Source organism: Cricetulus griseus, chromosome 5, assembly GCF_003668045.3.
Source record: "Cricetulus griseus strain 17A/GY chromosome 5, alternate assembly CriGri-PICRH-1.0, whole genome shotgun sequence".
In the NCBI taxonomy this organism is placed as follows: Eukaryota; Metazoa; Chordata; class Mammalia; order Rodentia; family Cricetidae; genus Cricetulus; species Cricetulus griseus.
In genome coordinates this window covers 26,090,322-26,103,021 of record NC_048598.1, presented here as the reverse complement: position 1 = coordinate 26,103,021, position 12,700 = coordinate 26,090,322, and positions in this window count along the sequence as shown.

The following is a 12,700-nucleotide window of genomic DNA, read 5'->3' as shown; positions in this document are numbered from 1 at the left end:
TTTAAAAAAAAAAAAAAACCAAAAGAACAAAACAAAAGCCCACTTGATACTTATTAAAACACTAGGAGAGATCGAGTTCTACTTGGGGGCTAGTGATTTATAGGCAAGAGGAAGGGGTGTGGATGTCAGGGGATGGAAAATTACTAAGAGGAATCGTCAGACCTTGAGGGATTCTTGTTGAAAGCAGGCCAGGGTGATGGAATCTCAAGAGTGCTAAAGTGACTTAGGGGGATGCTTGTTAAAACTAGGCTGGGCGAGCAGAAGATGGGTGGGCACCAAGACAGAGAGGCCGACTGATAAGGAGAGAAGCTTTTAAAAAGGATTTATTTTAAATTATTTGTGCGTGGGTATATGTTTATGCATGGAGGGATAAGCATGGGACACCCCTAGAGTTGGAGTTACAGGTAGTTGTGAGTCACCTGTTCGGATGCTGGGAACCAAACGCTGGTCCTCTCCAAGAGCAGTGCTCTTAGCCCCTGAGCTGTCTCCACGGCCCTAAGAGAAGCTTTCTTTAAGTATATATTTTAAATGCATGGCTTCTGTGTATGTGTGCACATGGTGTGTGTGTGTGTGTGTGTGTGTGTGCACATGATGTGTGTGTAAGCGCAAATGCCATGGCATAGATGTGCTGTGTTTTCAAGACATAAAATATAGCATAACAGGCACATCTTGGAAATGTGACACCTGACAGAGAGCAAAGAAGGCTTAATCATTGGATAGGAATTAAAACATTTGAGAGAGGAGGCTAGAAATTCTTTGTTGTTGTCTTACTGGACAGCTCTTTTGAGGTGTAAATTTAGATTTTTCAAAGCAGGACTGACAGATCAAATTGATTGGCATTCTTATTTTAACTTTCCTGAGGGGAATGGCAGTTTCCAGTGGAAAAGTGAGAAGGTTGTCAGGGAGAGAAAAGAGTGATGGGTCATTGCTGGCATCTCAACTTCTTTTAAAAAGGAATATGCATTCAGATGTAAGAAACAAAGCAATACTGAGTTCTAGTCCTTGACAGCTCCATTATCATTTAAATATCTGTAAGAAAGAGGCTCTTGAGTGACCCATTTGAATCTTTAAAAATTTTTAAAGATTTATCTATGTATATGAGTGTTTGCATGTATGTCTTAGTTTGCTCTCTGTTGCTGTGATAAAAAAAACCACCATGACTAAAAATGCATCTTGGGGAGGAAAGGGTTTATTTCAGCTTAATAGTGGGAGTCCATCATAAAGTCAAGTTGGGACAGGAACTCAAGGCAGGAACCTAGAGGAAGGAACTGAATCAGAGACCAGGAAGAAATGCTGCTTGCTGGTTGGTTCTCCAAAGCTTCCACAAACCACTTTCTTATGCTACCCAGGACCACATGTCAGGGATGACATCATCCAGTAGGCTAGGCCCTTCCCATGTCCATCATTAATCAAGAAAATGGCCCACAGAATGCCTATAAACAAATCTGAAGAAGGCAATTCCTCAGTTGACATTTCTTTTTCCCAGGTATGTCTACGTTTATGTCTAGTTGACAAAAACCAACCAGCACAATGTATGTATGTACTCTACATGTCCATGGAGGTCTGAAGAGGACATTGGATCCCTTGGAACTCTAGTTACAGATGGTTTGTGAACCACCATGTGAGTCCTGGGAATTGAACCTAGGTCTTCCACAAGAACAATAAGTACTTTTAACTGTGGAGTCATCTCTCCAGCCCCTTGAATTCTTATTTTGAAACAACAGTTCCATGCTTTCAATTACTGTCAAGGAACCCACCTTTTTGGGGCTTAATTGCTAAGAAGGCTTACTCCCAGAATAGGTGCAAGTACCTTATTAAACAATGCACTGCAGACATGAATATTAAAGTTAGTTCTCCTAAGTCTAGTCATTTCTGTCTGCTTGGCTTTTCCCAACTACTAAAAAGAGATGAATTGTGCATTGCACAGTCCTTCCCTCAGTTTTATTCAGTAATTTGATTCTCAGTACAACTTCATCTGAATGGGAAGTGGCTGAAGCAAATCTCTGAGACAGTGCATGGCTGCAGTAATTTGACAGCATAGATTTCTGCTAGTAGTTGCTTTATTTATCACCAGAATGCCTACGTAATGAAAAGATACAACTAAGAGAACTACAGACCAATATCCCTCATGAACATTGATGCAAAAATACTCAATAAAATACTGGCAAATGGAATCCAAGAACACATCACAGAAATCATCCACAATAATCAAGTAGGCTTCATCCCAGGGATGCAAGGACAGTTCAACATATGAAAATACATCAATGTAATCCACCATAGAAACAGACTGAGGAAAAAAACACATGATCATCTCACTAGATGCCAAAAAAGCCTTTGACAAAATCCAACACCCCTCCATGATAAAGGTCTTGGAGAGATCAGGGATAACAGGAACATACCTTAACATAATAAAAGCAATATACAGCAAGCCAACAGCCAACATCAAATTAAATGGAGAGAAACTCAATGCAATTCCTCTAAAATAGGGGACAAGGCAAGACTGTCCACTCTCTCCATACCTCTTCAATATTGTCCTTGAAGTTCTAGCTAGAGCAATAAGACAACAAAAGGAGATCAAGGGGATACAAATCAGAAAGGAAGAAGTCAAACTCTTACTATTTGCAGATGATATGATAGTCTACATGAGTGACTCGAAAAACTCTACCAGGAAACTCCTATAGCTGATAAACACCTTCAGCAAGTTGTCAGGATACAAGATTAACTCAAAAAAACCTGTAGCCCTACTATATACAGATGATACATTCGTGGAAAAAGAAATCAGAGAAACATCACCCTTTACAATTGCCACAAACAACATAAAATACCTTGGGGTAACGCTAATCAAAAAAGTGAAAGACCAGTACCATAAGAATTTTGAGTCTCTAAAGAAAGAAATTAAAGAAGATACTAGAAGATGGAAGGATCTCTCATGTTCTTGGATAGGTAGAATCAACATAGTAAAAATGGCAATCTTGCCAAAAGCAAACTACAGATTCAATGCAATCCCTCATGAAAATCCCAACACAATTCTTCACAGACCTTGAAAGAACAATTATTAACTTTATATGGGAAAACAAAAAAACCCAGTGTGGGGAGCCACAGCCCCAAGATGGCACCTGGCTGGATGCCAGGGAGACTGAGCTTAGCTGTAAACAAGCCTTATTTGGAAGCGCTTAGTGGCTCTGGTGTGCCTCCTCCAGCTGTGACCTATCTGGGATCGCCAGGTGGCGGGAGCTAATTGGGTAATGAGCTTGCTTTTAAGGGCTTGCGGGGGGGGGGGGGGGCGGGGGGCGCTAGTAGGGTAGAAGCTGATTAGTAGAGAGTGAAGCTGAGGTAGAGGTAGAAGGAGAAGCTGATGTACAAGGTTCTGAATAAACTGCTTGAAGAAGAGTCGTGGTTGTGTCCTTCTTGCTGGTCGAGATAGACGCGACACACCAGGATACCCCAAACAACCCTGTACTGTAGGGGATGCTGTAGCCATGCCTGCTTAAGGGCTAGCTACAGGCGAGGGCATGGTCAGGGTCATGTAGGGAAAGTTGAAAAGTGAGGGACACTTAGGTGGCGGCCCTGCTTTCGCTTTCATCTTCAGCTTGCTGTACTTCTGCTGCCCTGCCGGCTGGCTAGGTCGCTCTTTAATTAAGGCTTTTTCCTTTTAACTTCCCTTGTATTTTTACCTGGCTCCATATTGGTAATTTCCCACATTATCTGGTTGTCAGAAGTGGGAGATATTGTAAACCTAGGCCCCATTTGGACAGCCTGCGGGTCCCACAGGGACTGCGGCCTAGGTCGGGAAAGCGCTCCCTGTCTCCACAGGTGCTCCCAGCTGGCATCCGACCCGCTGCGCCACAAGCGTGTTCCGGCTGCCGCTGAGCTGCTCAGAACTGTCTGCCAGCTGGGAGACTTCCACAGACCTCCCCACGGTTACTGTCACAGTTTCTAACTGCATGCACGGGACCGGCTCGGACTGCGGCCTACCCACGCCCAGAGCCCTTGAGCCGAGTAGGCCTCGGGAGTAGGTCTCGGCTTTCAGCAGGGTCCAAGGCTTCCCCTGGCTGCCCCTGTTTTAGTTGTTGCAGCCACAAGGCTGTACACTCTCTAAGCTAAGTACAGCCACCTGTGTGGCCTCGCACTACCGCCGCCGCCATCTTGCCTGATCCACCATTGCCAAAAGCAGCATGGACTAGCTGAACACCTGCGCCACCTGCTGGTCAAAGATAATTAATGCATCTGGAGTAGAAATCATCAGGTAAAATCATGGCAGAATATTTATCATTTGCTAAAATTGGTAATGTTTTTGCTTATTCAATGTTTGAGGCCTATATGCAGTAATGGCAGTTAGCTTGCTGGTACAAATAACATTACTAGCCAGAGGCCTCAGGAAAAGGGACAAAAATGACTTCACACCTGCTTACAGGAAATAACAGTTTTATGCAATGAGATTTTGGAGAACAGGTTAGGTCAGGCCACAGTTTGCACGTGCAGCAAGTGGAACAGAAATTGGATGATAAGCTTGGCTCTGCATCCAATACACTAAAGACAAAGTTGTCTGTTACCCAAGATGAGATGCAGTGTATTTATGGTAAGATAAACACAGAGAGATCCTCCGTGTCTGAGGCCTTAGAGGCTAGGCTGCCAGACGACCATGACGAACTAAAGAATATCTGTAGCCAGCTAGAAACTCAGATAGGCTCTGTGACCCAGAAACTAGATGCAAAGGTGCCAAATACCCAGTGTAGTATTGAAGAATTGGATAATGCCATTCAATCAATTATTGAAGCATCTAAGGTAGCAGATCACAAATTTGAATCTAGGTTTGAATATGTGGAAGATAATTTACAGAATAGGGCTGACAGATTACATAGGTCCATACGGTCGATTGCTGAGGACTCAAAATCAGCAAATCATGACCTCAAATCTCGACTCCAATACCTAGAAGGCAGTTTCCATACCATCAAGATGCTGTCTAAGGATGAACATATTAAAGACATAGAAAAAGGTGTAGAGGAGCAGTTAGAGCAATTTTCAGATTCACTAACATGCTTGGAATCTTTTATGATGCAGGAAATTGAAACTTTTTGATGAATAAAGGTTGGAGCATGAGCCAAAAGATGAACTGTGATCTGGGATGGTAAAGTCTCTTTATTCAAGAAAACACCAGGGCCAAATGCAGGCCAGAGCAAGGTTACAGGAAACCAGCAAGCACGGCCAGAAAAAAGGGCTAGGGTCTTCCGGTGCACCCCTTAAGAAGCTCCCTTACGTCACACTGGCTTTCCTTCACCACGCCCTTATGGGAGAGTCCCGGGTCCACCCGGCACCTGTCCCATGACTATTGGGTGGGGCTAGGGTGTCTCCCTACAATTCCCCTTTTAGTCTAAAAGAGAATTAAAACTTAATGGTGTAAAATATCCAAAACTAACAATCATAAAGTTGAAATACAAGAAGATACAATAATCTGCTATGGCACATCCTATGTCTATTCCAGCTAAGTCTTAAAGTCATGTGGAAAAGGTGTCTAACTTGAACACCTTCTTCCTATCCCAACTCTAAACAATAAGAAGGTCATTCTTAACTAGGCTTACACTACCCTAATAAACAATAATGGGGAACAGGGGTGTAGCATCTTCTAGGCTACTTCCTGCTGAAATGGGACGATGATAGTCATGTGGGGGCCCTGTGGGAAAAAAATGCTAGTACAGGGAAGGTCTCTAATGAGTTATGTCTAGTCCATGTTACATGGGATTTGTTTGATTGACGATCTACGTTGAAATCCTCAACTTGATTGAAGTCATTACTCAAGGTTCTGGTTGGAGTGTCAGTCAAAACAGAGTGAGTTGAATCCAGTGCAGTCAGGGAGGTGTAGTCCAATTCTTTTTCCGGAGCATGCAGGGATTGCTGTCAGGCTGGTTCTTGTCTGCTATATGGGACTCAAACATAAGTGTCATCAGAGAAATGTTCGCTTGTTCATGTATGTGTACTGGGAAAGGCAATCCTTGAAGAACAATTATGAGAGGGTATAGGCCTTGAAAGAAAAAGCCAAGAAAAGACAAAGACAGTCCTCTTATTCTTCATTTATTCTGTATTATAGCAATTGGCTTCTTGATATAACACAGAAACTTTAAAATGTTGTTAAATAACATGCTTGGATTTTAGAGTAGGAAAGCCAAATCCAACTCTAAATCCAGCATCGATTTAATTGAATAGGGACTAGGAAATGAAGAGACATAGAGTTATTTGAGAGACAGCTGTAAATTTTACTGTATGGCACATTACTTTTGTTCGATGGTTATAGCTACGTTCTTTCCTTAAGTATCCACACATGTAGTGTCCTTTGACTTCTGGAGGAGGGTTCCTCAGTAAATACCTGTCAGTCATCCTTGTCGAGAGGGTTGTCTTCCTCAACTCGAATCTTGATCAATTTTGATGGTATCCAAAGATTTTCTTCTCCTGTGGAGACAAATGCAAAACCCCTACCCCAGCATAACACATGTACAGGTTTCCATACCGAGGTCAGCACATCTTTGAAATACACTGGTTGGTTCAGTTCAGCAGTTTTTTTCCGTAGTCCAGTGTCTTTCCGCAGCTGTTTGTCCACTGTCATTGGCATTAAGAAAGTTTAGCACTAATAAAGCATTATGCAATCTATGTTTGGGGGGTTTTGACTTACCAGCTTGCCTATGGAGCATCTCCTTAAGTGTCCTGTTAGACCTTTCAATGACTGCTTGTCCTGTAGGGTTGTGTGGTATACCTGTGACATGCTTAATGTTATAATATTTGAAGAACTGTTCCATTTTTGTGGAGACATATGCTGGAGCATTGTCAGTTTTTATCTGCGCCGGTATGCCCATAATTGCCATCACCTCCAGTAGGTGTGTAATAACGGAATCAGCCTTTTCAGAGTTGAGAGCAGTAGCCCATTGGAAACCTGAGAATGTGTCAATGGTATGATGCACATATTTCAAATTTCCAAATTCTGTAGAGTGAAAGACATCCATTTGCCAGATCTCATTCCTCCAAAGGCCTTTAGGATTACATCCTGCTGGCAGTGGAGTTTGGTTATAAAAGGAACAAGTAGGACAGTTTCTCACTATCTCCTTGGCTTGTTGCCAAGTGATGGAGAAGTCCTTCTTTAAACCCTTGCTATTTACATGATGCTTTTTATGAAATTCTGAGTCTTCTAGCACAGTGCCAATCAATAAACAATTGATCTCGTCATTGCCTTGTGCCAGTGGGCCTGGCAGACCTGTATGGGATCTGATATGCATGATGTACAGTGGGTTGCTTCTGTTTCTGATTGTTTCCTGTAACTGCAAGAATAACGAGGTTAGTTCAGTATTATCAGGGACGAATTCTGCAGTCTCTATGTACAAGACGACTCTCTCTGCATATTGGGAATCAGTAACTATATTAAGAGGTTCTGTAAAATCCATAAGCACCATAAGAATTGCATATAATTCTGCCTTCTGTACAGATGTATATGGACTTTGAACTACTTTACTTATCTCACCTGCTTTATAACCAGCCTTACCTGTTTTGTTAGCATCAGTGTAGAAGGTAAGAACTCCAGAAATGGGAGTTTGTCTTACAATGCGTGGAAGAATCCAAACTGTCTTTTTTATGAATTTAATTCTGTCGGTTTTGGGATAGTTGTTACTAATTGTTCCCAAAAAGTCGGTGAGAGCTATCTGCCAATATTCATTATCCTTCCATAAGGAAGAAATTTCTTCATTAGTTAAAGGTACTATAATCTCTGCTGGGTCTTTCCCAGTCAACTGATGAAGTCTTAATTTGCCCTTTAAAATCAAATCAGAAATCTTTTCTATATACGTCTTTAACTTTTTGTTCTGCTTATGTGGCAGGAATATCCATTCCAATATAGTGTCTTCCCTCTGCATCAGAATCCCAGAAGGGTATTCTCTGGATGGCAAGATAACCAGAATGCAGTCTAGATCAAGGTTTATCCGATCTACATGCACATCCAATATTCTGTTTTCTACCCATTGTAGCTCTTTTCTGCCTCAGCAGATAATATTCGTGGACTGTTTAAGTCCTTATCACCTTTTAGTGCCATTTTTAAATGCTTTAAGTCATGTCCTTCCACACCAATAATCGTCTGTAATTGAGAAATTTCTCCTAGTAGCTTCTGAAGACTGTTAAGAGTTTGATAATGATCCCTTCTAATTTGTACCTTTTGACGTCTGATTCTTTGTAAGTCTATCTTTTATCCTAAATAGTTAATAGAATCTCCTCTTTGTATCTTTTCTGGGGCAATTTGTAAACCCCACCTAGGCAGAACCTCCTTCACCATTTTAAACATACGTTCCAAAGTTTCCTCACTAGAATCTGCTAAAAGAATATCATCCATATAGTGATATACAAGAGATTGTGGAAATTTTTTACGAATTATTTCCAAAGATTGTTGTACAAATTGTTGACACAAGGTGGGGCTATTTAGCATCCCCTGAGGTAAAACCTTCCATTGGTATCTCTGAACTGGCTGTGAGTTATTAAGAGTTGGCATTGTAAATGCAAACTTCTCTCTATCGCTTTCTTGCAATGGTATAGTGAAAAAGCAGTCTTTCAGGTCAATTACTATGATCGGCCATCCTTTAGGTATTAAGGAAGGCAATGGCATTCCAGGCTGTAGAGCGCTCATAGGCTGAATTACCTTATTTATGGCTCTCAAGTCTGTCAGCATTCTCCAGTTACCTGACTTCTTCTTGATGACAAATACAGGAGAATTCCAAGGGCTGGTAGATTGCTCTATGTGACCAGCCTCTAGCTGTTCCTGTACTAACTTTTCTAGAGCCTCAAGCTTTTCAGAGGTCAAAGGCCATTGCCCTATCCAGACCGGTTCATCTGTAAGCCATTTAAATGGCAGGGCCTTTGGTTTCTCTGAAGGCCTGCCATTTGTATTTAGTGTCTGTACAGCCTGGATAGTTGGTAACCATTTTCCATGGCTTCTTACCTGATCCTTTCTACTATCCAGCGATTGTCTAGAATTCGTATCTGACACTGGAGGGATGTTAATTTGAGTATTCCATTGCTGTAATAAATCACGACCCCATAAATTTATAGCAATATCTGCTACGTAAGGTTTTAGTATTCCCTTTTGTCCTCTGGTCCAATACAGACCACCGAGATAACACTTCGTCGAACTCTAGATAGAGTTCCAATTCCTAAAAATTGTACATTTGCCTCTTTAAGTGGCCATTTTTTAGGCCAACTTTTCTGAGTGATAATAGTTATGTCAGCTGCAGTGTCCACTAAGCCAGAAATAACTTTATTATTAATTTTAACTTTCAACTGAGGCGTTTTATCATTAATAGAAGCTTGCCAAAATATGCGTTTCTCATTTTCACCAGTCACATGTGATTCTTCATCACTATTCAAACTACCCTCTAGAGCAGTGTCATTTTCCACCATAGGCAAGGAACTATCTATTCGTCCTGCAAGAGATTGTCTTCCACTGTTACTGGGAATGAGCAAACTGTTCTCAGGGCAGGGACCTGCTGGAGGCCCCCTTCCGAATTTCCCGGTGCCAATAAGTTCCCCTGCAAATCCCTAGTTGATCTGCATTCGTTAGTCCAGTGTTTGCCCTTACCACATCTCACATGGGGAATTGTTAGAATTTCTCTGTCTACAATTTCTCTTTATATGTCCTATTTTACCACAGCTGAAACATCTATTCTCCTGACGCCTCCGTGGACTCCTGGAGCGTGCTCTTCCTATGCGAGGCTCTGGGTCATGGTGGCGATGAGCACTGGCCTCTCGGTACCTGTGTGAGCCCCTGTAAGGTGCTCTTCCTTCCCAAGTCCTTCTGTTGCTATCTTTTCTAATCTCCTGTTGTCTGTTGAAACTTCTTGGGACAGCTTCTTCTGTCCAGATTCCAGCATCTTGTATGTTACAGTCAACATGGGCAGTATGCAGAACCCATTCTTCTAGTGGAGCTGATCTGATCTTTAGAGGCAAAAGTATTCTTTTGCACATTGGGTTTGCACTGTCATAAGATAAGCTATACACAATTGAATGTCGTATTGTTGGATCTGCTACCTGTTTGTCTACTGCTCTGGTCAATCTGTCTAAGAAGTCTTTAAATGGTTCTGTTTGTCCCTGTTCTATTTTCGCATAAGCTTCTAGTTGTTCTCCTGATTCACGAACCTTGTCCCATGCATTTAGTGCTGCTGTCCTGCATAGTGACAGCATATGGTCGTCATATTCAGCCTGAATCTGTGAGTCAGCATAAATACCTTCTCCTAGGATTTTTTGGAGGGGTGTATCAACTCCGGCCCTGGCGGCTTGCCATTCTAGGAGTCCGCCTTCCTCCCTGAATAACGTCCTCCATTCAATTAGGCAAGAATTCTCAAGGACAGCTGATGCCAATCCTACCCAATCTGCGGGCGTCACCCTGTTAAAGGTGGCCCATGAATGCAACAGCTGTTTTACATATGGGCTATGAAGACCATACGAGACAACCGATTCTTTAATGTGCCTAAGATCCTTTAATTGGGTTGGTTGCCATGTATATGCTGTCTGCCCCTGGGAGTGTTTTTTAAATGGTTGCTTGTCCACCACCATGGCCAGGTAGACTAAAGGTGTGTGTGTAACCGCTTTAGGGTGATTGAAATACTTTCTCGAATTGTGCATCTTGGATCGGAGTGAGTCAGTGTCTCCTTGTTCAAGATATGTCAGCCTGGTCAGAATTTCCTCATGAGAGGCTTTAATCTCATCCACCATAAAAGATTCAAGGTGTGATGCAGAATCCACGATTTGCTTACCCAATTCTCCTGTAAGATTTTCTAGACGGGTAATACGTTCATCCCTAGCTAGCATTTGGGTGGCCTGGAAATAGCCATCCAGAGATTGAAATTTAGAATCAAGGTTGTGATTCATCTCGGCCATGAACTCGGTAGACATTTCCAGTTTGGTGACCCTGGTCTGTAACTCCTCCTGTAAGCTTTGAAACTCAGTTCTAAGTTCATTATAGTCCCTCTCACATTTCTCAGCCATTGATTTAGTGGCATTATCTGATTGTTGAAGCCTATTCTGGGTATCTTGTACCTTAGTAACAAAGGAATAGGAGAGAGAGCCTAGCTGAGTTTCTAAGCGGCTGAATGTGTCTCCAACGATTCACGGTCTGCTGCCTGCCTAGCCATTAAGGCACCATGGTCTGTAGTCTGTTTGATCTGTAAGGTCTGAATAATTTCCTGAATCTCATCATGGTCCTTTGCCCGATCAGCCTGTAAAGATTCTAAGATGGAGCATCTGTCTATTTTCATGTTGTTATAAATGTGCTGCACTTCAGCTTGAGTAGTAGACAGATCTGCCTGCATCGTATAGAACATTGAACGAAGCCCATCATCCAGTTTTTGTTCTAACAGCTCAAGAAGCAATGAATAGGTAAGTTTTGGTTCATTTAGAGCCTGGCTACGTAAGGCTTGTATGTCCTGCAAGTGGGTGGAGAAATCAGACTTCCTTCTGTTCCTGAGGAACAACGACACGTGAATCAATAAAGTCACAGCTAACAAGACATATAAGCCAATATTTTGTAAGTCAGCCTGCTCCTCCAGCAGTGAATGCATATAAGCATAAGATATGTTATACATGTCTAACTGCAAAGGAAATGCAGCCATATTTATTGGTAATTCCATTTCCGGGTGCAGTAACCATGTCTGGCTGGAAGGTGGCACAGCCACTTCTATCTAGAGTAGGATTGGACTTACAGAAAACTGCTTTTGCTGCTGAGGAAATCTTTAGAATGTACCTGGGGGTATTTGGGTCAGGCAGGTGGCTGGCCCACAGCTAGAGTTGAAAAGCTTACCCTGCCAGGGTCTGGCCCAGCAGACGGCAGCTGCAGGTGTAGACAGGCAGGCAGGAACATGGGAATGGTAGCATCGTGAAGCCGCAGGGTGCTTTCCCTGTGGATGAAAGCTGAAAACCCTCTGCTGTGCGGGCAGGTAGCTCCTGTGTTCAGGCCCTAAGCGCACACACGTAGCTAAAGTGAGTGCGCAGGAGAACTCTCCAGGTGGCTGGGGAGCCGGGCAAGGCCGGGGCCGGGTCTCCTGCGGGCCGGCAGGCGGGTGGGCGGGACTCATGCGGGAGGTGTGGAAATACTGCGCGGGGGGGGGGGAGAGTCAGAGGTCCCGGTAGCGCGGGGGATGGGGTGTGAGCACAGCGCTGGGGCGCGGGCTGGGGTGCGGCCCGGGGGGATGCGCCATGGCAGCAGCGCTGGGTGGAGAGGCATCAGTGGCCGCGCAGTAGGAGCGCAAACAGTGGCTTCAGCTGTGCCCGCGCTTGCCGGGCCAATGCTGGCTGCAAGGGGGATTCAAGCGGGCGGCCTTGGGGGAGGGAGAAGCTGTATGGGTGTGGAGATGCTGCGGCGGGGTGCTCCCTGCCGCTCCTGGGCGCCCAGTGGGCTCTTCCCGGGTTTCGGGGTCGTTGGGCACCAACTGATGAATAAAGGTTGGAGCGTGCGCCAAAAGATGAACTGTGATCCTGGATTGTAAAGTCTCTTTATTCAAGAAAACACCAGGGCAAAACACAGGCCAGAGCAAGGTTACAGGAAATCAGAAAGCGCGGCCAGAAAAAAGGGCTAGGGTCTTCCGGTGCAGCCCTTAAGAAGCTCCCTTACGTCACACTGGCTTTCCTTCACCATGCCCTTATGGGAGAGTCCCAGGTCCACCCGGCACCTGTCCCATGACTA